General features: G+C 43.0%; 1 protein-coding gene across 3 annotated transcripts in view; it reads left to right on the forward strand.

Moving 5' to 3' along the window:
* Positions 1-21,984, forward strand: part of TNR (tenascin R) — a 435,764-nt gene that overhangs the window by 133,022 nt on the left and 280,758 nt on the right. The window contains exon 1 of one of the 3 annotated variants that reach the window (XM_054447876.2): positions 16,184-16,348. The exons of the other annotated variants lie outside the window; for them this stretch is intronic. The gene's annotated coding sequence lies outside the window, so the exon portion shown is untranslated. Of the gene's footprint in view, positions 1-16,183; positions 16,349-21,984 lie in introns of those variants that run through there. 3 annotated transcript variants of the gene reach the window in all.

The following is a 21,984-nucleotide window of genomic DNA, read 5'->3' on the forward strand; positions in this document are numbered from 1 at the left end:
AGTTACCCCAAGGAGCCCCTGGTTACAAAATTCCCCTTCCAAGACGCTGTAAATACCAAGGAGGAGTGTTTGGAGAGGGACATGGCAGGGGAGGCCTGGGGGACACTAAGGTCACCAAGGGAACTGCCCAGCTTCTTGCCTGAAGTGCCTATCCGTAGTTTTTGCTAGAAAGAGTCAGGCTTCCTTTTAACAATTTGAGATGATGATGATATGTTCCCAGAAAGGAGGGATGAAATAATCAAGGAAAACAGTCATAAAAAGATGCCTAGAAAGTGGAAAAAGTCAGACGTTCTGCCAAGAAGGTGGTAAGAGGTGAGACAGAGCAGGGACTCCTTTTAAGTGTCTGCTGGGCATACCTCCCAAGCTAGGTGGGCAGATTCCAGTTTGGCTCAATAACAGAGAGGACACAGGTGGGAGAGGAAAGGAAAGAAAACCCTCTCCCTCCTGATCTAGGGTGCCTGGCTCACTTAAAGCCCATTTGTCAATATCAGCTCAGCCTTGCTGCCCTCTTCACCTTGCTCCACACCATACGTGGGTATCATAATCTTTTCCCCACACCTCTCTCTCTCTTCCCACCATATTCCAATTTGACAACAATAGGATTTTGATGGCATGCACTCAGTTCTTTAATAAGAAAAATTAAGTATTAACACATAAGCAAGATGTAATAGCTAAAACTTATTGAACATCTACTATGTACATCATCTCTAATAATAACAGTAGCCATGCAAGGTAAATACTATTGCCCTTAATTTATAGATAAAGAAATGGAGGCTTAGAAAGGTTAAGTAACTTGCCTAGGACCACCTAGCTAGTAAATGGCTGGGCTAGGATTTGACTGGGTTCATATTTCTCCAGAGCACATCCTTTCTCAGGATACCATAAAATCTCTCTGAGGTGATGGGATTTAAATTGTGACACTCCTTGAGCACAGACAGCATCATGTTCATCTTATAGGAGGCATTTAATAAAGATTTGATGTAGACTGGATATGCAGGAGGCCAAATTCTGAAGCAGGCTCCCTTGGCTTTGCTGACAGTGTTTTCCTGAAGGGAGAGGGCAGTAACTTGATAGGACAAGAGAATTCTAGCCTCCACTGGCCAAAGTGGAGGTCGGAAGACCATCTGTTCAGTAGGTGGTAATAATAACACACCCACAGCAACAAGGCAAGGAACAGGGCAGAGCAACAGGTCCTCTGGAATCAGAGGGCAGGAGGAGCAGCCAGGCTACAGAGGGCAGGCTCCAATCATGCCAGTGAGATTAGCTACAGGCCAGAGGAACCAGGCAGGGAATGCTGATAAACTGCCTTTGGGGTGGGATGGGGTGGGGTTGATGGAGGGGGATATGGGTGCTAACTTGTAGGATTTGCCAGTTCCCAAGGTGTAAATGCTCCCAACATGGCCAATTTAAAGCTACCAATGTGATGTTGACTGGTTCACAAAATACCTCAGATTTGGACAAGGAGCCTTTACCATTAGAACCAGGATGCACTATGGCAAGGATTTGAGCCCTGGCCAGCAAAATAGGACCTAGCTACAGAGACTCAGAGGCCTAGAGAGAATCACAGGAATTTGGAGAGATTATGTCTTTGCCCTGTGGCACCCTTCTAGAAAGATAGCTCTGCTTACAGAATATCCAGAGGAGACCCTGCAAAGTCTCTCCTGGCAACCGTTCACTGCTTTCTAACTCTCCCAAACATACAGCTTTAGGGATCTGGACCAAAAACCTCTAGTCGCAAGGTAATGATTCATCCATTCATTTATCAAACATTTTTTAAGGTCTTTCAAGGTACCAGGTGCTGTGTTGAAATCATAGACCTTCATTCCCTCTTAACTGTAGATACCTTGAGGGAAAGGAAGGCTGTGTTCCTACCCCAGCACCTAGCACAATGCCAGACACATGAAAAACATTTGAATATTTTTTTGAGTAAATGATTGGAATCAAGTTCACTAATGGAAAAAGAATATTAAAGAAAGTCAACATATCTTCAGAAAACTTGGAGGAGTTTATATTCCCACAGTATGATGTTCTTCTCTTTCTCAGCCTTTCTCTCATCTCATAAGTGGTTTGGGATTTTAAAGACATCACAGAAAGATTAAGGATACATTTGTCAAGGTTAGAAGGTCCTTATTTCATTTGTAAAACTGCTGCATTATTTTATATGTGAAGAAAAGTGGGGGGTTTTGGGTAATAGAAATAAAAATCTATCAAGTCCTCAGAGAGATGAAAAATCCCAGTGTTTAGCACTGCCTGTGGGCCCAGCCTTTGAATAACAGAATGAAGGCCTGACGCATTGACTGATGCCTGTCCCTGCAGGGCATTTCTAAAATAGAAGGTCATTGCCCACAACCTGAATTTCCTCTGCAGCAAGAGGAATTCCTATAAAATTCACCACATATGCAAAGACAAGGGGCTGCCTTTGCAAGAAAGAGACTCAGATCTCACCAGCAAAACCACATGGGTCATTGAGAGCTTTGAGGGCTACCATTGCTGGAACACCTTTTAGCCCCAAGCAGTGTAGGAGAAACCTAGGGGTGGGATGGGGCTCACTTACATCTCTGTAACCTCTGAGATTAACAGAGGAGGTTCTCTGAGTGACTGTGGAAAGGCAAGGGCAAGGGAATCCAGGCCAGTGCTCCCCCAAAAACCCAACCTGTGGGTTGCTTCTTCAAAATCAAGATAGGGTTTATCATACTGCTTCCTAGAAAGGACTCTGTGGCAGGTACCTAAAAGATTAAAATCCTTATTTTCCAGTCTGTGAACTCTAAGCCACATGTCATCTAACCAGACTAGAAGGAGATTTAGTATTTGATTAAAAAAAGGAAACATATTCGATTGTTACTTGTCTGTTGTTTTTCCATCCATTGATTTACATTCAGTCTACAGCACTTTATTTTTCTTTTATATCTCCATTACAGGATTAATCATGTCGTGCTATATTACTTTATAGGTCTGTTTCCTCTGCTCTTTTTGAGCTTCTTGATGGTAGAGACTATGCGTCTGTGAGTTTCCAGTGCCTAGAATAACCCTGGATATATAGTCAGTGTTCCATAGGCACTTGTTTAGTTACTGAACACATTAATTAATTTCTCAGTGGGTCAACATGAGGGAAAAGAAAGAGATGGAGATTAAGAAAGAGCAGAAATGGCCAGGCATAGTGGCTCATGCCTGTAATCCCAGCACTTTGAGAAGCCAAGGAGGGTGGATTGCTTGAGGCCAGGAGTTGCAGAACAGCCTGAGCAACATAGCAAGACCCCATCTCTTTAAAAATTTTAAAAATTTAGCCAGGAATGGTGATGAGTGCCTGTAGTCTCAGCTACTTGAGAGACTGAGACAGGAGGGTTGATTGAGTCCAGCAGTTTGAGACTGCAGTGAGCCATGATTATACCACTGCACTCCAGGCTGGGCAACAGAGCAAGACCCCATGTCTTTAAAAAAAAGAGTAGAAATGAAGGAAATGGAGACCAGGATAGGTGCCAAGAAAAATTAAAAAAAATGTATGTAGAGAAGGGACCTGAGTGGACATCATTTCCCTGACGTGATAAAATAAAGAGCGATTCCCAGATGAACACAAGCCTCCAGTGATCAAAAGCTTTGTGGCTTTCTTCCCAAATGAAGGAACGGGTTAAATTAGCCTGCAATTTTTTAAGGTTTTTAAAGAATATATATCAGTGAAGAACCAAGCAAAGGGCAAGGGGGAGGAAAGAATTTTTCACAGAAACATCAAGAGGTAACCTTTAAAGTAGAAGGTAGGCAACAGCATCTGGACAGGTTAGGTTTCCCTGCCAAGAGGGCGCACCAAACTGGCTCAGTGATCAAGCCATGTAATATTATTTACGTTAGGAAAAAACTCTACGGTGGCATGAATGCATAGTGGGCCCTACGGAATGTATTCTTTCTCTCCCCTTCTCTCTTACTGCAGTGGTGGCTTCTCCTCCAGGTGTGTCAGAGAAGTTAGAGGGCATGGTCTATGATGTGTGTCAAATCAAAGAACATTTCTGGACTTAGTAAGGAGAGGTTTTGTTAGAAAGGATGATTGCAAGGGATAAAAGGAGCTATTGCAATAGTGGGACTTCAGTGACCATAAGATCTGCAAGCATCTCAAGGGACAGGCAAAAATAACTTTCCTTTATAGGGAGGAGTAAACAAGGCTGGAAAGAACCAGGTGTGGGGAAATGGGGTGAAAGTCTGCCATGATGGGCTAATAGATCAGAGTGTTTGACCCTGAGGCCAGCTGCTTCTCAGGAGGGGCTGTTAAAGGGGAGTTGTATGCTCACCAAAGTTCAGATAACTGGGAGCAGAAGAGAAGCTTAACTAAAGTTTGGTTAACAAGTATTTTTGTTTCAATTGACCAGGAATGAAGAGCTGTTTAGCTAATCCTTTATGAAGCAATGCACAGGAATTTGGAGAGTCTGAGTCTGGCCTTGCCATGGGTAAACAAAGGGGCATCCGTGAGTCTTAGCTAAGTCATGGGGTAACAGTGGTTCTTCGTAGTAAGCCATTTCCCGGAACAAAAGGAGGGGGGTTATTTCTTAACCTTCTCTGTTTTCCAGGATCATGGGTCTTAGGTAAAACTCAAAATTCCCATGTGTGAGAAGGCTTTCTTGCATTTATTCATTTATTCCTTACAGTCTGCAGAGACCAGAGAAGATTTGTTCTGAGATATATTTTTCCTGAGGTGGTTGGTTATATTATCTGTTTTGAATCAGGTTTCTGCTTATGTTCAAAATTGTTTATGCCCCAATCTTCATCCTATCTTTCTTTCTAATTAGTTGTATTTAATTAGATGTTTTTTATATGCCCAAACTCCAACATGTATATAATCCCAATATCACGTTCCCATTATTAGCAAGACTATTTGTGTCCTGGAACAATCCCTCAAACTGTCTCAGTTGAGTGGCTTTTTATAAGATCATCTAAATTTCTTTTGCTTCATCTCTGTTCTTGTCCTTCTGATTATGATTTGGCTTCCTATGTAGTTTGACTACAAGAAGAGAATGCACTAATCAGGCAGCTTTTAGTGCTCTGGTTGTATGACAATTACTTCTTATTGTAGCTTATCAGTTGGCCTTCTGACATCTACCTGTCTCACATGCATCTCAGCACAGGTGGGTCCCCAGGGTCTCATGGCCAATGACAGCTTGTCTCTAGCCCTGCAAAGTCAAAACCAAGTCCAAGAGTGCACGGGCATCTGCAAGGTGCCCCCTAAGGATGACACCTTGGATATCACCTCAGACGACACCACTACTATATCCAGCTACCATTTTATAAAACCTTCTAGTCTCTGCAACAAAGACTGTCAGAAGAAGCGATCTCCCAAGTCACTTTGATCTCAGCAGCCACTGAAGAATGAGAGAAAACATGGACCCCATCCTCAATATTTTTTCTTCTTTTTATTGATTTATTGCTGTTTATCTTCAGTCCCCGCTCCCATGCTCTTACCCCGATAGGCAAGCATTCTAATGTGCTTGATGTATGTATGTATACATTCTTGCAAATTATTGATTATTGATTTGTGTTTAATATTTATATAAGTCAAACTGGGTTTAGACGTCATTCAACTTCCTTCTTTCTCTACTTCCCACTATGTTTGAAAGCTCCATCTGTGTCAGTATTTGTGCATCCAGTATTTAGCTCCTTTCCGCTGCAAAGTACTCTATGATGTGCACATGCCATGCCTGGCTTATCCATTCCCCAGGGACAGACACTCAGAGAACCACTACCACACTTCTCAACAAATAGTGCTGTGAGGAGTAGTCCCTTTTGTGCCTCTTATGGGCCTGTGGAAGGACAGTTTCTTGGGATATTTGCCCAGGATCAGAATTGCTGGATTCCTGCTTGTGTGTACTCAAGTTGACTGAGGGCTGCACTCCCGCCTGCAGGCCTGGGGGTTTCTATAGTCCATATCCCTGCCTGGCAGCAACCAGCTTTCTAATTTTTGATACTCCCACAGGTTAAAATTGGTGTCTTGCTGTTTTACTTTGCACATTTCTGATTACCAATAAATTTGAACATCTCTTCTCAAACTTACAAGGCTTTGGGGTTTGATTTCCTCTTAATCTCCCTTTCTTGCCCATTTTTTTCTGTTAAGAGTTGCTGCTTTTTTGTTGTTGATTTACAGAAGCTCCTTGAACATGCTATATCTCAATCCCTTGTCAGTTTTAGACATTACAACTACTTTTTCCCAATATCATCTTTCAGTTTTATCCACACTGTCCATAAATCCTTAATTTTCAATTAGTAAAATCCAACCTTTTGCCTCATATCTTATGCTTTCAAAGTTGTGTTTAATAAATCCTTGCCTATCCCAAGGTCAAAAAGTTTTTCTCTTATATTTTCTTCTTTTAACCTTCTACTAACCATTGCATTTACTTCTTTAATCTGTCCATAATTTTACTTCCGTATGTGATGTGCATTTAAAGGAATCCAGTTTTTTTTTTTCCAGAAAGACACCTTCAGCAAATGTAAAAGGCAGATAAGTTTGTGAAATCTTCAGGTTTTCTGAACACCTTCTAAGCTATGTATCCCTTTCCCATTGAGTTGTAGTGCCACTTTACTATATATTAAATTTCCATAGAATGTGTATTACCAGAAAGTTTACTGATTGGATTCACTTGTTGGGAGTAATAAGCCTTCAGAAGAATTCTTGAAAATAGGAATGACAAAGGCTTCTAAAAGCCTGTAGTACTTCCAGGGTGAGCTGCAATCTAGGGGAAAACTTACACAGACAGCAAAGCTCCTTGCCTCTTCCTAGCGAGGCACAGTGGTTTTAGGTCAGAAAGCCTCTGCTGTCCCTTCTCTGACCACAGAACTGACCAAGCTCAGGGGCAACCTGTACATCAGTTAAGCGGCTGCAGTATGATGGAAACTTTCATAATTCCTTTAAGTATACTACCTCGTTAATGTTCAGGAAAGCCTCATGAAGTAGCTAGTACATCTCCATTTTACAGATGAGAAAGCTGAGATGCAAAGAGACTGAATAAGTATATACCAACCAGCTTGCCTAGCAGAGAAGGGACAGAGCTAGGTTTGAGCCTAGGTGAGCTTAACTCCATCACTGCTGGCCCTTCCCTCTGGCATACTGCTCTTCACGTTCACTTTGATCCTTTCAGACATAATGTTTACTGAGCCCTGACCACTGTAAGGTATTGTGTTTGGTGCAGAAAGGATTCACCAGATGAGGAGTCTGTCCTTGAAGAGCATGTGGTCTTACCTGGAAGATAAGATGTAGCTACAAGCCAGTACAATATAGGTCAGGAAAGCAGAGCTGCCTTAGAGGAGGACTGAATTCTGTGATTACTCAGAATTTGGGGAAATGTTTCCAATCTTTACCTTTCTCCAAGAGGTACCCGCTCCATTAGACCTCCATGGATGCTGTAGAAACAAATTTGGATGTTGACTATTGGGTTGCACAAATGCTTAGCAGGGCTGTAGTGCCAGGGATTCCATTTGGGCTTCTAGGAATTAAAGGAGAGAACCTCCTTCTGGCATGAAATGTCCTTCTTACTTGAGCCACTTGCAAGCTTGTCATCTGACCTCTAGTCTCAGGACCACTCAGTCTCAACAATTGTCCACCATTACCATTGGCAAAGGAAACATATGGTCCACGAATTCATAAACACTGGAGATACAGAAAGGAGGAATAGAAAGAAATGGGATAGGTGGATGTTTTGTTAACAGAACAAACTCTACCAACTTTCTGGATTTGAAAGGTGTCACAGCTTGGGGTCTCCAGAGACAGACCGCAGGACAAAGACCCATGTGAAAGTGGCTCAGGAGAGCCTAGTAAGGGAGGAAGTGAAGCAGGACAGGGAAGGGAAGGAGCCAAGCAAAGGCAACATTTCAGGCAAAATCCTAGTCTCAGCTTGATCCTGCAAAGGAGCCCTGGAGTGCACTGGGCATCTCAGAGCTTCTTCAGACTTGACCCCATGTTGCTGGGCTTTCACACTCCCCCCTCTATCAGGCATTTGTTCAAAGCCAGAAGGAGAAAGTATGGTGGAATGCAAACCCCAAGCTGCTCCAGTGGTCGAGGGCTATCCTCAGAGGAGAACTGGGCAGAGAGGCAAAGGCTCACAGAAGCTGTAGGGGTCTGGGGGATCCCGGGCAAAGCATCAACAGAGCTGCTCTAGACAAGGGTCTGTAGCCCTTCCATAAGTCATGTTCAGGAATTCTGCCAGCCTGTAGGCATTCCTAGGGATCCTAGGAAACCCCTTCACTTTACAGATGAGAAAGTAGAGGCACAGAGAGGTTAAAGTACTTTCCAAAAATCATGTAAACTGATTTGTGACAAATTTAGAGTGTCAGGATCCTTAATTTAAGTCTAGTTCTCTTTCAACTACTTCTTGCCACCTCACTTACCTGCAAGCTGAAAGGAATACTGTGCCAACTCAGTCGATCATATTTTGCATTTTATTTACATTATTCTCTGCCCAGAGTCTGGCTTCTTTGAGGCCCAGCATCTGTCCTTGCAAGTCCCAGCCAGCCCACTGAGCCCTGCTTGGTGGCCCAGTAGAAAACAGAATTATTTCCTTGACAGAGGGCCCCACAGTCATCTGGAAGACTTATCTGGGTAGTTAAGGAAACCTTGGCGCCTGAAGAAGGCACTCAGAAAATGACAGGTCTGAATAGTCTGACAAATTTTTATTGCCCCAAAATCTCCAGTCCTGTAAGTCGTGAAATAAATCTCAGCCTACATCAAATAAATTATTGTCCGTTTAAGAATGAAAGAGTGGATGAAGCAAAGAGTGCGCAAATGGCTTCTGCCTTTTCTTTCCCTCAGCTTAGTATCAGGATTTTTCAATCCAGAGCTTTGCCTAACCCTTCCCAACACTAAATCTCTCTCGCCAGCTCTTCTGATAGATAGACAGACCAAACAGCAGAGAGCCACCAAGGGGTTAAGCCTGCTTTTGAAGAATTGTGAGGACAACCAGGCAGGGAGGAAAGAAACTCTGAAAGATGAGGAAGCTGTCATGCTTGCTGGCTGGGCAGATGAGATGACCAGCAATTCCTTAGAGCAGTAAAGATTTATCAGCATAAGGAAAAAAAAAATCAATTGGCCAGATAATCTTTAAAAAGAAGGAAGGAGAAAAAATAATGCAAGTGACTAAGGGGATGGGAAAAGAAATTTTAAGAATGAAATAGGAATGTCTTTTCTGGTCTCCTGTGGCCTGACCTGTGCTTCCTTCATCCTGCATTTAACAGACCAAATTATAATTGTCAATTTGCTTATCTATTTCACTGGCCACAATGCTATGTTCATGAGGAGAAGGTCACTGTCTTTTTTGTTCACCCTTGATGTATGCCAGACTTAGTACAATGTCTAGTACATGATAGGTGCTCATTATATATGTGTTAAATGACTAAGTAAGTGTATACATGCACTGGCAGTTTTAAAGTGCCAATATTGATCCAGGCATAGTGCTAGACATTGACCTCCTTGAGTCATACAAACCTCTCAACAGTGAGATAGGTATAACCATTTTGCAGATAAGAAAATTGAAATTTTCGGAAAGGTTAAATAACTTTCCTAAGGCCAGATAGTGAATAAATGGAAGAGCTGGAATTCAAACCAAGGTCTTTCTGACTCCAAAGTCTATGGTTTTTATTGGATTGACAATTTATCTATTGATAATTCTTTATGATGTGCAGTCTGGCTGCCTGATGTGAGAATGAGTCATCATCCTTCCCTATGCTGCCCACCATTTTGTCATTCCATCTTTTGCCTACACTTTCTCCCTTTGGTACCCTGGAGAAAGGAAAAAGATGAGCTTCAAGCCAATTCATTAATTATACTTTGTCAGGCGCTTCTTTGGGTGTTCCATTTTGTATGCTTCCTTCTCTCCTCTAGGATATAAACTCGAAGAGCTACATTTTGTGTTTCTCTGGCCATTCTTCCCCTAGGCACTTACAGGTATGATTTCTATCATAGGTGGTCATGTTGCCCTGGTTGGCGCTGCGGCAAAGGGTGACAGAATGAGGGCGCTAGGGACCCAGGGGCTATTGCACTTAAATGGGAGGTGCACAGGAGCTGCCTTTGAAAGCCCTACCAATAACAGAATCAATCCATCAGTTGTACACAAAACAGACTGGCTCTTGAAGGGCAAATGGAATTTAAACAAAAGGAGAGTAGGAGAGAGGATGGCATAAAGATAGATTCTCAAAAAACTGGAGCTCCATGGAGTCAGCCAGTCTGTCTCTGCTTCCCTTTTCTTCTCTCTGGGCAGCAAGATAGCATCGGGCAAGGAAGTGAGCTTTTCTTTATGCTGCCCAGCCTTCCCACTGTGACCTTGGGTGACCTTCCTTGGCCTGAGTATTCCCAACTGTAAAAGGAAGGCTGAGACCAGGCCTACATTTCCAACCCGGAGTTCCTTGGAACTTCATGCCTTTTAAGGTCTTTGATGTAACTTACTTCATGGGGCTGGTCAGTTGTCGGGGAGAGAAGGGAGCTACTGTGAGAGTCAAGAAGTGCTGAATGAAGCCTATTATTAGAACCGCACCTGAACACTGGCCTGCTGAGGGGCCATCCATCTCCGCTGGGCTGAAGGGATGGAGTGTGATTAATGTAGCTGGCTAGCAGCGTGGGCCTGCCTTGGCCCATCTCCTCCTCTGGATGCTGCTTGAAGAATTCATTAGAAGAGGGGAGCGGGGAAGGGGAAAAGCTGCCACTGTCCTCATCTCCCCACCCTCTCACTCCTTCAGTTTGGCTTTTTCAACTAAGAAAGTAAAAGTTGATCAGGGTCTGATGGGTCTTCATGGTGGGAGCACTGGTGTGCTCCCACAGCAAGGGTTAAAAGCTTTTTGATCTATTTACCTGAAAATAAAATAGTGAAAATAAAAGGGACTCCCTTCTCTGTGTTGACCAAGCTGGAATCGTTTCTCAGGCTGTCTCCTGAAGGAGCCTGCAGTCTAGCCACATGGACGGCGGATAGATAACTTCAGGGTAACGTGGTGAGTGCAGCACACAAGAGGCAGTGAGAGGCCAGAGGAAGGGCTGACCTGCCCCCTCCAGGCCTCTCAGAAGGGGTAAAGGAGCACTGGGTTGGTGAGAGGGTTACCCACACCTTACCACTCACAGATGCTAACCTAGAGTGATTCACACAGACTGCCAAGCAGCCAGTACCCCTGATTTAACCCCAAAGACATGGGGTACTTGAGCAATGGCTATTACTTAACCACTAGCATCACTCTTCATCACCCTTGTGATTTTTACTGTGAATTCATCAAAGCATCATTTTTAGCATCCTATAAAACCTAACACTTCTTGCTCCTGCTAATGTCCATTCAATAATTGCTACAGTGACTGCTGAGAAGTAGGAGGAAGGATCAGTCCCCTCCCAACTTGAAAAAATTTCTCTATTAATGATTCAGGTCATCTTTTCAAGTTTTTGTCAATTCTTACTGACCCCTTACTATTTCCTTTGGGAGGAGTAGTGCCTGGGCTTGAAGCAAACTCGCTTTATTGATTTCTCAGGTTGGATAACTTGACACCAAACACTGAGGCAGGAGCCCAGTTATCTCAATGCTTTATGTATGGGAAGCAGGAAAGACTAGAAAAAAAGGTCTCTGTCACTGGAGCAAAAAGATTTATACTTTAGTGCCAGGTCTACAGCACATAGCTGGTGGACCTTGGGTAAACCATTTTTGTTACCTACCACACTAAAACAGACAACACACGTTTACGGACACCAACTTCATTACTCGGTTATTTCTTGTCCCCTCAGAACTAGCACACGTAATTTTCACCATTTCCTTATTTTATTATGTATGTATTTATTTTTTCCTCCTTTATTCTAGGAGAGATTTGGGAAAACTTACAAAGGAGAAGAAGACAAAGAAAAAATAAGTTGAATAAAAATATATGACAGGGAAAATTAGTACCCTCAAATATGTGCCATAAGTTTCTCCCCGTTTATTGGAAATGAGCTATTTGTTGGTCTCAGAGCTTTCTAGGAAGCTAATGAAGCAAATGAAGTCATGTAACCTGAAAGAAGAAAGCATCCCAGTTGTTCTGGGGATAAAATGAGCACTTTTTCCTCTTTCTAATAACTGAGAGATTTCTTTCTTGGATACTAATAAAAGGACATTGAGAGATGTGGGAATCTGCGTCCTCAACAACTTCACAGGAGTGAAGATGCCAGTCATTTCTTAAGGCCGTTATTTGTATTATTTCTCAATGCAAGAGAAGGACACCGTGCAGTGTCCGTAAATTCAAGACACCCTGCTTTTACTGAGGGATCAGAATAATGTGCTAAAGTATGCATCTGTTTGTTTTAGGCTTGACCTGTTGATAAACTTGATGTTAGTCAGACCAGTTGTTCTCAGAGGGTAGTAGTCCTGAACTTGCAATATCACTATCACCTGGGAACTTATTAGATATACAAATTTTTTAGCTCAACTCAGACCTATAGAATCAGAAACTCTGGGAATGGAGCCAGGGAACCTGTATTTTAACAAGCTCTGATGCAATTTGAGGACCAGTGTGATATAGAGAGGAATGAGTAGATCACATGTCCTTTTGACAATTACAGGAACGCTATTTTTTTTTTTTTTTTTGGCCTTTGATCCTTTGATTAGAGTCAGGCAGCAGGTAGTTGGAAGATACACTGTCTTGGCAGGAGCCTGGAGAACAAATATTTATATTATCAATTTAAAGCAGATCCATATACTTTCAAAACCCACTCAGAGGAAAGTCTGGTTGACATCCTTCCTCTTCTGCATGCTAAGTCTCCCCAGATGGTTTTTGATCTCCCTGCTCTATACAGTGGGGTGCTGGAGCAGGCCAACAGCGGGGCCAAGTGTGTCCTCTGAAGATGCCTTCCTTACTGTGTGCATTTTTTCATGGCTTTTCTTTAAATTGTTCATGTGTGTTTTGCAACTATGTTCATTCTTCCTCCCAAGATGGAGTCCTTCCAAGCTGTAAAATTATATGATTATTCTATTAGGTAGGAATAGAGTTTTAAAAGCCCTAAAGCTGAAATAAACTATAGAGATAGTATAATACAACCTCCTCATTTTACAGATCATAAGTGAGTGGAGAGGGGAGTGATTTCTCTCTAGGTATTGCTTAGCTCAGGCCCTGGCACACAACAGGTTCTCAATGACTCTTAGTTGAATCTGTTTCTTGACTGTATATAGCGTTTTCATAATTCTCACATGGCTTTTAGCATTTTATCTCCATAAATATTCGTGAATATGATTATCCCTATTTTCAAATCAAGGAACTCAAACTTGAGTGGCTAAGTGTTTATCAAAATTGTACAGATTTTAATATTACAAATCCAGAAGTGGAACTCGGGCCTCTTAAGTTTAGCCCCATTCACCTTTCTCTTCTGCCATGATAACTAGAAGTCTGTGGATCACACACTAAGTCCCCCAAAGACATGCAAACATATATCAAATTGAATGACTAAGCTTTGTGTAATAGTGGCCACGGCCAACCTCAAAGGCAAGGGTTTCGGCTTTTTCGGCGCCTCAGGGCTACATCTCTGAGTAAGAACTGGCCAAGTGACCTTACCCAAACTCTACCCTCTGCAGAGCAAGTGCAGGATGTGGCAGTTTTTACCAGACTCCTCTGAGAGGTATAGCTACTGGACTATCAAAGTAAGCTAAACACAAACTGAAGATAAAGGCATTTCTGTACCTTCATGTTTCTACACGTGTAGACATATTTCGGCACACATATAAATCTGTATAAATATGTTGAAACAACAATATCATTTCTGTTATAAGCAAAGCGATTTGATCTCCTCAGCAAAGTTTATCTAAACAAATGCTGCGCAAGGTAGAGGAAAGAGAATGAGGAACTGTCAGAGGAAAGGCAAATTTTTTTTTCACTAAAGACCACAAACAAACTCAGGAGTTTCTCTGTAGCGTAAGTCTTAAATTCAGGATCTGCATCTGACTAAATGTCATGTTTTGTTTTCTGTTTTTTGCTTTTTGGGTTTTTCATTGTTTTTGTTTTGCTGTGACCTTCCCAAAGATCACAAGGCTACTGAAAGCCCATAAGGTAAGTTGTTGAAAATTTTTAAAATGCGCTCCTTCCTCCAGGCAGACATAGCACTACGCCAGGGAGCATAGCTTCAGGAGTAAAGCAGGGGCTGGGTTTCTGCTCCTACTCACCCCTCAGCTGGGCACCTTTGTGCAGGATATACAACCAACTCAACTGTACATGGTGGCCCTATCTTTCTGTGCAAACCCTGTGGGTATTATAGCTGTGGGGCCATTCAATTCAATACAGTCAGTGTCTGGTGGTGCATCTCATGTATAGACATAAACAGAAGCCTTGCTTTCTGCTAAGCCAAATCACCTTTAAATCAAATAGATATTGGTAGCCAAGAGTAACATACAAAACTATGTTTGCAGAACTGTTCCACATACTGCAATGGAAGATCACTTCTTCCACCCCTCTTGTTTTATAGGACATCTCACTGCATAAATCCAGACTGATACTAATAATGCTAATGATAATACCAGTAATAGCTAAATAGTAAAAATAGTTAATTCTTACTATATGCCAGGCATCATTATAAATACACATCTCATAACACCTCTTTAAGGTATTATTACTATTATCTCCATTGTACAAATGCAGAACTTCTCTGACACACAAGGGAGTTAAGTAACCTGCTCAATGTCACAGCTAATACAAGTGGTAAAGCTGGGGTTCCAATCCCCGAGTCCAGTTCCAGAGTCTGTGCTAATTAACCACTGTGACACTTTCCTAAAATGCTGGAAACATGCAGAATGCCAGGATAGGTAGGCGTGCAGTCGAATGGAAGTCCTGCAAGGGATTTGACTCTATCATATGGCTCGCTCTTTTCCTCCCTCCTGTAGAACCAGCCCCAGTCCTCTAGCCTGCCTCAGCATCCCCACGCTGAGGGGTTGCCTCCATCCCGAGTTGCAGCAAGAGTTGAATCCAAATCCCCCCTCCTTGCTATCTGGGAAGTGTATTTTCTGGTTTCAAGTGGGACAGAAAACAGTTGTGAGACTGCATATTGGTGGCAGGGAACCCGCCAATGGGTCTCACGAAAAGCCTGGGCTGATTGCAGACCCCGCCCCACTTGGGCCCTCTGTCCTCCTCTCCCAGCCACAAGGAGCCGCCGGCCTCTGGAGTTAGCCAGGCCCGCATAAGCCTGCTGGGGCGACGCTGCTCCGGGCTGCCCCCGGGTGGGCCGGCCCCATTACCACTGATGCGGGAAACTAGTCCAGCAGAGACCCCATTAACCTCGCCGCCCCACCGCTCGGTGGCATCTGCGAATTACTCCGTCACTCGGCGGCGATCGCAAGACCCCAAGTCTTCTCATTTCCTCGTAATGCTCTAATGGTCTGCTCCCGTCGCCATGACAACACGAACACAGCTCCGCCGGGCCCCTCTGACTGCCTGAGGTGTGAGCAGAAGGCGCGTGCGTGCCTCGCGGGGCCCCTACGGGGTCTGCCGCGTTAGCGTTGCTGCGATGTCTCCGCCACTGCTCTTCGCGGTGGGCAAACTAGGGCGCCCGAAAGGGAGGAGCAGTGACCCGAGGTGGCCAAGGCCAAGCTGACACTTCCCATCTGGCAGCTGGGGACAGCTTCCCCTCCCTCCTGCTTTCCTTCCTCCCTCCTCTCTTCTCCCTCAGCTCTGCAAATTGGTGACCCCCCAACCCGGGGCCCATAGAGGCTGGAATGGAGTCTGGAGACCGCTGCTCCACCCTGCCTCTCCGTCACTGAACGTGTGACCTTGGGGAAGCCCTTTAGCTCCTGGAGAGCCGGAGCCACCTAAGAGTGCATTCGATTTAAGGACGCATCTCCTCTCTGCTCAACAAAGAGGGAGGGATTCCTGCACGAGTTGGATGTCTGCCCTCATGGAGCTTACAAATTCATTAGAGCATTCCAGAAAATGTGAAGACTTAGGGATCTTGAGATTCCAGAGTGGCAGAGTGATTTACCTGCCACTGAGCGGCTGGGTGCCTGACCTAATGGAGTCTTACCTAGACCTTGGCTCTTTGAGCGCCTTCCCACACTTGACTAAAGTCTCTGGATCAGTGTCAGATGTGACCCATATTCTGTCCTTCTAGAAACTAACTGCAGAGTGCATACTTCTCCTAAATGTACCTCTATTCATTTGGTTCTCCAGTTTTAGATACTCATAACCTTTTAGAATTTGGATTCTCACAGTCACCATGCCATTTCACGCATGCCTCCTGTTTATACAGCATACTGTACATTCCATAAGCATATATTCCATGCCCACGTCCAAGGCTTTGGAAACAGAAACATGCTTGCTGAAAACCACAACTGTATTGCCTGAATTCCTGCAGCATTTAATATTCCTTTTGTTTGTGTCCCATGGAAAATAGCACCTCTAATCTTGGTGAGTTGATTTGTTTTTATGTTTTCAATGATATGACTAATGAAGTGATCTTGATCAAGTCATTTAATCTGTATGGCCTTTAGTTTTGGTAAATGCTCTAAAAATAATCGTTAAACTGAACTGAAATAGAGAATTGGACTAAATGAGGTCTACGGTTGAATCACCGGTGGGAAAACACCTCGCATTTGCATGGTGATCTTCACTTCCTCAGAGATGTTCATAATTGGTTTCTGGAGACTGTTACTGTTGTTCTTGAGTACACATCCTGTTTGACTAATGCAAGGACGGTCCCTTGCCTTACTGCCTTATATTGTTCTGGGCATTCTCAGGAACATGCCCTGTGTGTGGTGGCCTAAAAGAATTATTTGTTGATGATAAAGGTGAGGTCCAGGAAAGATAATCTAAGATTATCTGATCTCTTGTGAACTTCTTGAGAAGCTAGATTTAAAGACCCTAGCTGGCGCAGAAGTCTGTTCAATTTTCACTAACCCTTCTCTGTTCTCTAGTGATGACAGAGAACAATGGAAATGAGTCTAGAGGAATATTGTTACTGCAGAAAAATCAGTAGTTTCCATTTTTATTAAAATTTATTCTTCCCTAACTGCCATCTGTTTTTCTTTTGGGCCTGGACAAATGCATGGAGGTGAATGGATCAATGCTAACTTACATGACTGGTCCAGCTAACTAGGGCCCCCATACCCCCACATTTCCAATACACTCCTCAGCAAGGTTTTTACCTGAATATTCCAAACCAATAGGCCTCTTCCTCCATCTAAAACCATCACCAGGTATAGACAAGCCCCAGTGTCTGAAAAGTAAAGGAAAGCCTCTGAAAATTCAGCTCTTGGGTACAATTTGAACTTTTAGCACAACCAAGTGCAGCTGGAAATCTTGAGACTAAACTAGCATTCATGCATTCAGCAATAGTCACTGAATGCTCCCTCTATCCACAGTATCCAAAAGCAGTTTCCAGATGGGAGGACCCAGGCATTGTTTCCTATTACATGAGCCTCTGGAAGCTGTGCCAGGACATGTGGGGAAGAAAGTCACTTCTCACATTCCCTAGGAGATGCTGTTCCTCACGTGAGGTTCTGTCAAGCATCCTGCAGACCAGTGCTCTATTGCCAGCCCTGTGGGGACTTGGTCTGGGATTACGGGCAGCTCATCTCACCACTGTGCTGGCTCCTGAGAGAGCCTTGTACCTCAGGGACAATCTCTCTTGTCATTACCTGCCTCACAGGGATGTCAAGAGGATTTAATGAGATAATGTTTGTAAAGCATTCTGAGCTCCTAAGAAGAATGAATAGTGCTATATAAATGCAAAACATCATTATTATAATGATTACAGAAGCATTAACTGTAGTTAAAAGCAAGTGGGGAGGAGCCCTGATTCCATTATAATCTATTTCTGAGAGCTGATAACCCTGAAATATGCACCCCCTTTCCAACTGAAATTCTCCACCTTTATAATCAGCTCAGAGGTGAAATGTTTTGGGAAATTTTTAGAAATTTTTCTTTAGTCTCTTTTGAGAAGGAAGAACATTAAATAAGCACACTTTGTCTGCTTACAAAAGAGCTGTTTTGACCAAAATCATTCAAAAAGGCTGAGCTTTATGACTTCAAATTTAGCCGGTCTTTAGTCCCCACTGAGATAAATGGAGCAGTGTTAAATCTGAGAGGAGAAAATTGGTTTGGCAAGGTTCTAATGTTTGAAGCCACCATTCAAGGGTTGCTGAACGGAGGCTGATTTTTCCATATAATGAAATTGTTTCTTTCTAGAGAAATTATTTCAATGATTTTTTTTCCCACACTGGAAAATGAGGTTTGTTATGTGGACAATAATCCATCCTTCCACTTTAGAAAGATTTTCAGGAGAACTCTCAAAGTTCTTTTTCTTTTACAGAATCAGACTTTGAGTAGCAGAAGAGCCCACAATACAGCAGGTGTCTCAAATTGAAATGATTCTGGGAGCCAGGTAGGCCACATACAAGAGGGAAGTAGGGCAGGCGTCATGACAGCTGAGCATGGTCACCATGTTGTGAACTGGTAAAAAGTGGTGAAGGATGGGTGGGGGGAACTGGAGGACCTTCTAGAAGGACCCTCCACTCCTCAGCTCCAGCTCCCTCTTACCATACAGAAACACGGGTTTCTTCATCTTTCGAGGGAAGTCAAAAATCAATAATTCTATATATCATCTCCCAATGTGAAATGTTATTCACAAATTCTTTTTCTTTTTCTTTTAAAAAAACATCGTGTAGCCAAATCAAAGATCTAAGCCATGGGATGTTGTTGTCAACCTTTGCCCTAAACAAATGTGAATTTTCCAATGAAACTAGAATGGGCTTTTAAAAGTGGATTTTCTAAGACCAAGAGAGTCTTAGAATAACAGAAGAACCATAGGATTCTAATAGCCCCTCCTTCTCCATTATCATATTCCCCTGCCTCCACCACAAATTGTTTAATTTCTCTGTGCCTCAGTCTCCTCATTTGTACCATTAGCATAATAAGAGCACCTACCTCATAAGGATGTTATGAGTAATAAATGAGAGAATAAGTGCAAAATGCTAGCAGACTAGCAATCATGAGCATTCATTAAACCCTATTTGTTATTATTGCTGGTTCTCATTTTTTTAACTAGCTAACGATTTTTAACTAGCTAGGAATTGAGTCTAATGCCCTTTCTGTTCCATGACACTGTCTCCATTGCCTAATTCTCTTTGGTCCAATTCAGTCTGGTAATTTCGTGGGTCTACTATAAACTTAAAACAGAAAAGATGGGACAGACCATTGAAAGCCAGTACTTCTGAGGGTTGCAGGATGGGAAATAGTTGCAAAGCCAATTAAGTCAATGCAAAAGTATACCGATTTTACCCTCATGGCTTCGAAGAATCCAAAAGGTTCAACTTCATCCATCTGTTTCCAAAAGGCAATTTTTGATGACAAACTCTAGCAGAGAGGGAGGCACAGGAGTAAGCTCTGAAATAGGGTTTAATCTAGGTTTCAGTTTTGGTATATACTTGGGAATGTGAAAGGCTCCTTTAGTAGTTGCTTTTGCATCTTATCTGGAAAAGAAAGGAGTTGGTCTGGACAACCTCTCAGCCCCTTTCAGCTTTAATTTTCTGAGTTTGTGTCTATAGCTTCTTCCACATAATACATTCCCTACCAATAGCTGGCAATCACCAAATGTCAGTTATCAATGATTCAATTATTCCTATCCTAAAATATATATATTTTTTGAGATGGAGTCTCCCTCTGTCACCCAGGCTGGAGTGCAGTGGTGCAATCTCAGCTCACTGCAACCTCCGCCTCCCAGGTTCAAGCAACTCTCCTGCCTCAGCCTCCTGAGTAGCTGGGACTATAGGCGCCCACTGCCATATCCAGCTAATTTTTTTGTATTTTTAGTAGAGACAGGGTTTCACCATGTTGGCCAGGCTGGTCTTGAACTCCTGACCTTAGGTGATCCTGACCTTAGGCTTTGGCCTTCCAAAGTGCTGGGATTATAGGCATGAGCCACCATGCCCAGCCAATAATTTTTTTTTTTTTTTTTTTTTAGAAACAAGGTCTCACTCTGTTGCCCAGGCTGGAGTGTAGTGGTGCAATCTTGGCTCACTGCAACCTCCTGCCTTCTGGGCTCAAGTGATCCTCCCACCTCAGCCTCCTGAGTAGCTGGAACTACAGGTGTGCACCACCACGCATGGATAATTTTTGTAGCTTTTGTAGAGATGGGGTTTTGCTGTGTTGCCCAGGCTGGTCTCAAACTCCTGGGCTCGAGAGATTGGCCCACTTCAGTCTCCCAAAGTGTTGGGATTACAGGCATGAACCACTGTGCCTGGGCCCCTAAAATAATTTTTTTATCTCACTTGGAAGATTAATATTATATACGTGAAACAGATAACAATTCAAGATAATATATGATTAAATGCATAAACAAAAGATGCAAATAAATGCTTTAGGAGGTAGAAAGGGAAGCATAAGTTAGACCCATATTGATAAGGGAAAGATTGAATAATAGGTGTATTTCTGATGGACAGGAACAAAAGGGGTGGGGGAAGTGCATTCTGGAGGAATAACAGCAAGGCCAAAAGCAAAGAGGTGGGAAGGGTGGGTAGAAGCCCTTTGCCTTTCTCTATAGTAACTGATATACAGATTCAGAGAACAGAAAAAAAAATGCTCAGAGGCATAATTCCTACAGGCCCCAGAATAACATTCCCAATCCCTATCAGGAAGACCCTGGAAAATTATAGTACCTGATTGGTACACCCACCTTCTCTGTTTCTTTACAAAGTGTTCCATGGGGCTTAAGGAACTCTGGGAAGATAACAAGATGCCCACCAAGAAATGGGAGTCTCCTAAGAGATGCTAAAGTAACAGGGAGGGGAGATGTGTGAAAAGAGAGAGATTCCTCTTGTGCTGAGCCTCCTAAGATCTACCATGTGTTTTTTTATGGGTGAATAATGACCACAGAAATAAAGTCTAATAAAATAAAGTCAGCACTGTTGCCAGCCAGAGTTTTGAAGTCATCAATGTGAAATATGCTGCCTGTGCCCCATCTGTTTGGGAGGACACTTGGTGCTGTGGAGGGAAACTTGAGAATATTTCTCTAACATAGAGAAAACAAATATCTTTGGCCCTACTTGCCAGGCAGAAGACACCCACAACATCTTCTCTGTGCAGACAGTAGAACAGGGGACAGAGTCTGGTGAAGACTGTGGGACTGCTAACGACAAGGTTTCTGAAGGACAGGCTCTTTTGGAATACAATTTTATTGATTTTGGTTCAACCAGCGAAGGAAGCTCATAGTGATGAGGGAATCGAGAGCCTATCAAACAATGCTAGTTTCCAAAACTTGTGACTCCTAAAACCTGAGCTGACAATCTTTTATTAGATTCTATTTGTACAGGAATTGCTTGCCCATAAAGCCACTTGGTAGATATTAAGAGGGCCCTACATAAGAGGGGTCTCTATTTTCTCACTGCTCTTTGAGCTGCAAACTGTTGGCTTGGTTTGGTTCTGATTGATCTACACTCTCTTTGACTTTTCTATTTCTCCATTAACTGGCTCGATGTGAAGCTTGGTTTACAACAGCACTGTGAACAGTGTAAAGGGCTGGGTTGGAGGGTGTAGGACTGGCTTGAGCACTTTCATGGCCTCTATCAGTGCTCTCCATACAACCATGGCAAATAAACAGACTAAGTAAAAGTAGATGGTTGCTCTGCAAGTACACTTCAAGATGAGTTCCCTACACCCGCTGCCTCCTAACCAGATTGCTACTCTTAATGCCCTTCCATAAAGAAACTCTGCCACTATTGATTCTCTTTGGAAGAGATTCAACCAGTGGCATCAAAGGAAAACCCCCAGTCAGAGATGCAATGGATAAATGCTTTCTTCCTCCCATGACCAAGGACAACAGGGATGTATCTTCCAGCACTGTACGTAGATACCCACCAAAACAACAGCTCTACACTTCAATCAGAAGTCCCAGAAAAACCAGTTTGCCCTTGAAGAACTTCTTGCTTGGCCATTAATGAGGAGAAGGAAGGATGAGAGGAGAAGATGAGGCTTTTAAAATCACTGCCCAACCTGAAACTAACAAGAATAAAAATGTCCAATCTAGGAGACTAAGCACCAAAGGAAAT

The sequence above is a fragment of the Pongo pygmaeus genome, chromosome 1 (assembly GCF_028885625.2).
Source record: "Pongo pygmaeus isolate AG05252 chromosome 1, NHGRI_mPonPyg2-v2.0_pri, whole genome shotgun sequence".
NCBI classification, from domain to species: Eukaryota; Metazoa; Chordata; class Mammalia; order Primates; family Hominidae; genus Pongo; species Pongo pygmaeus.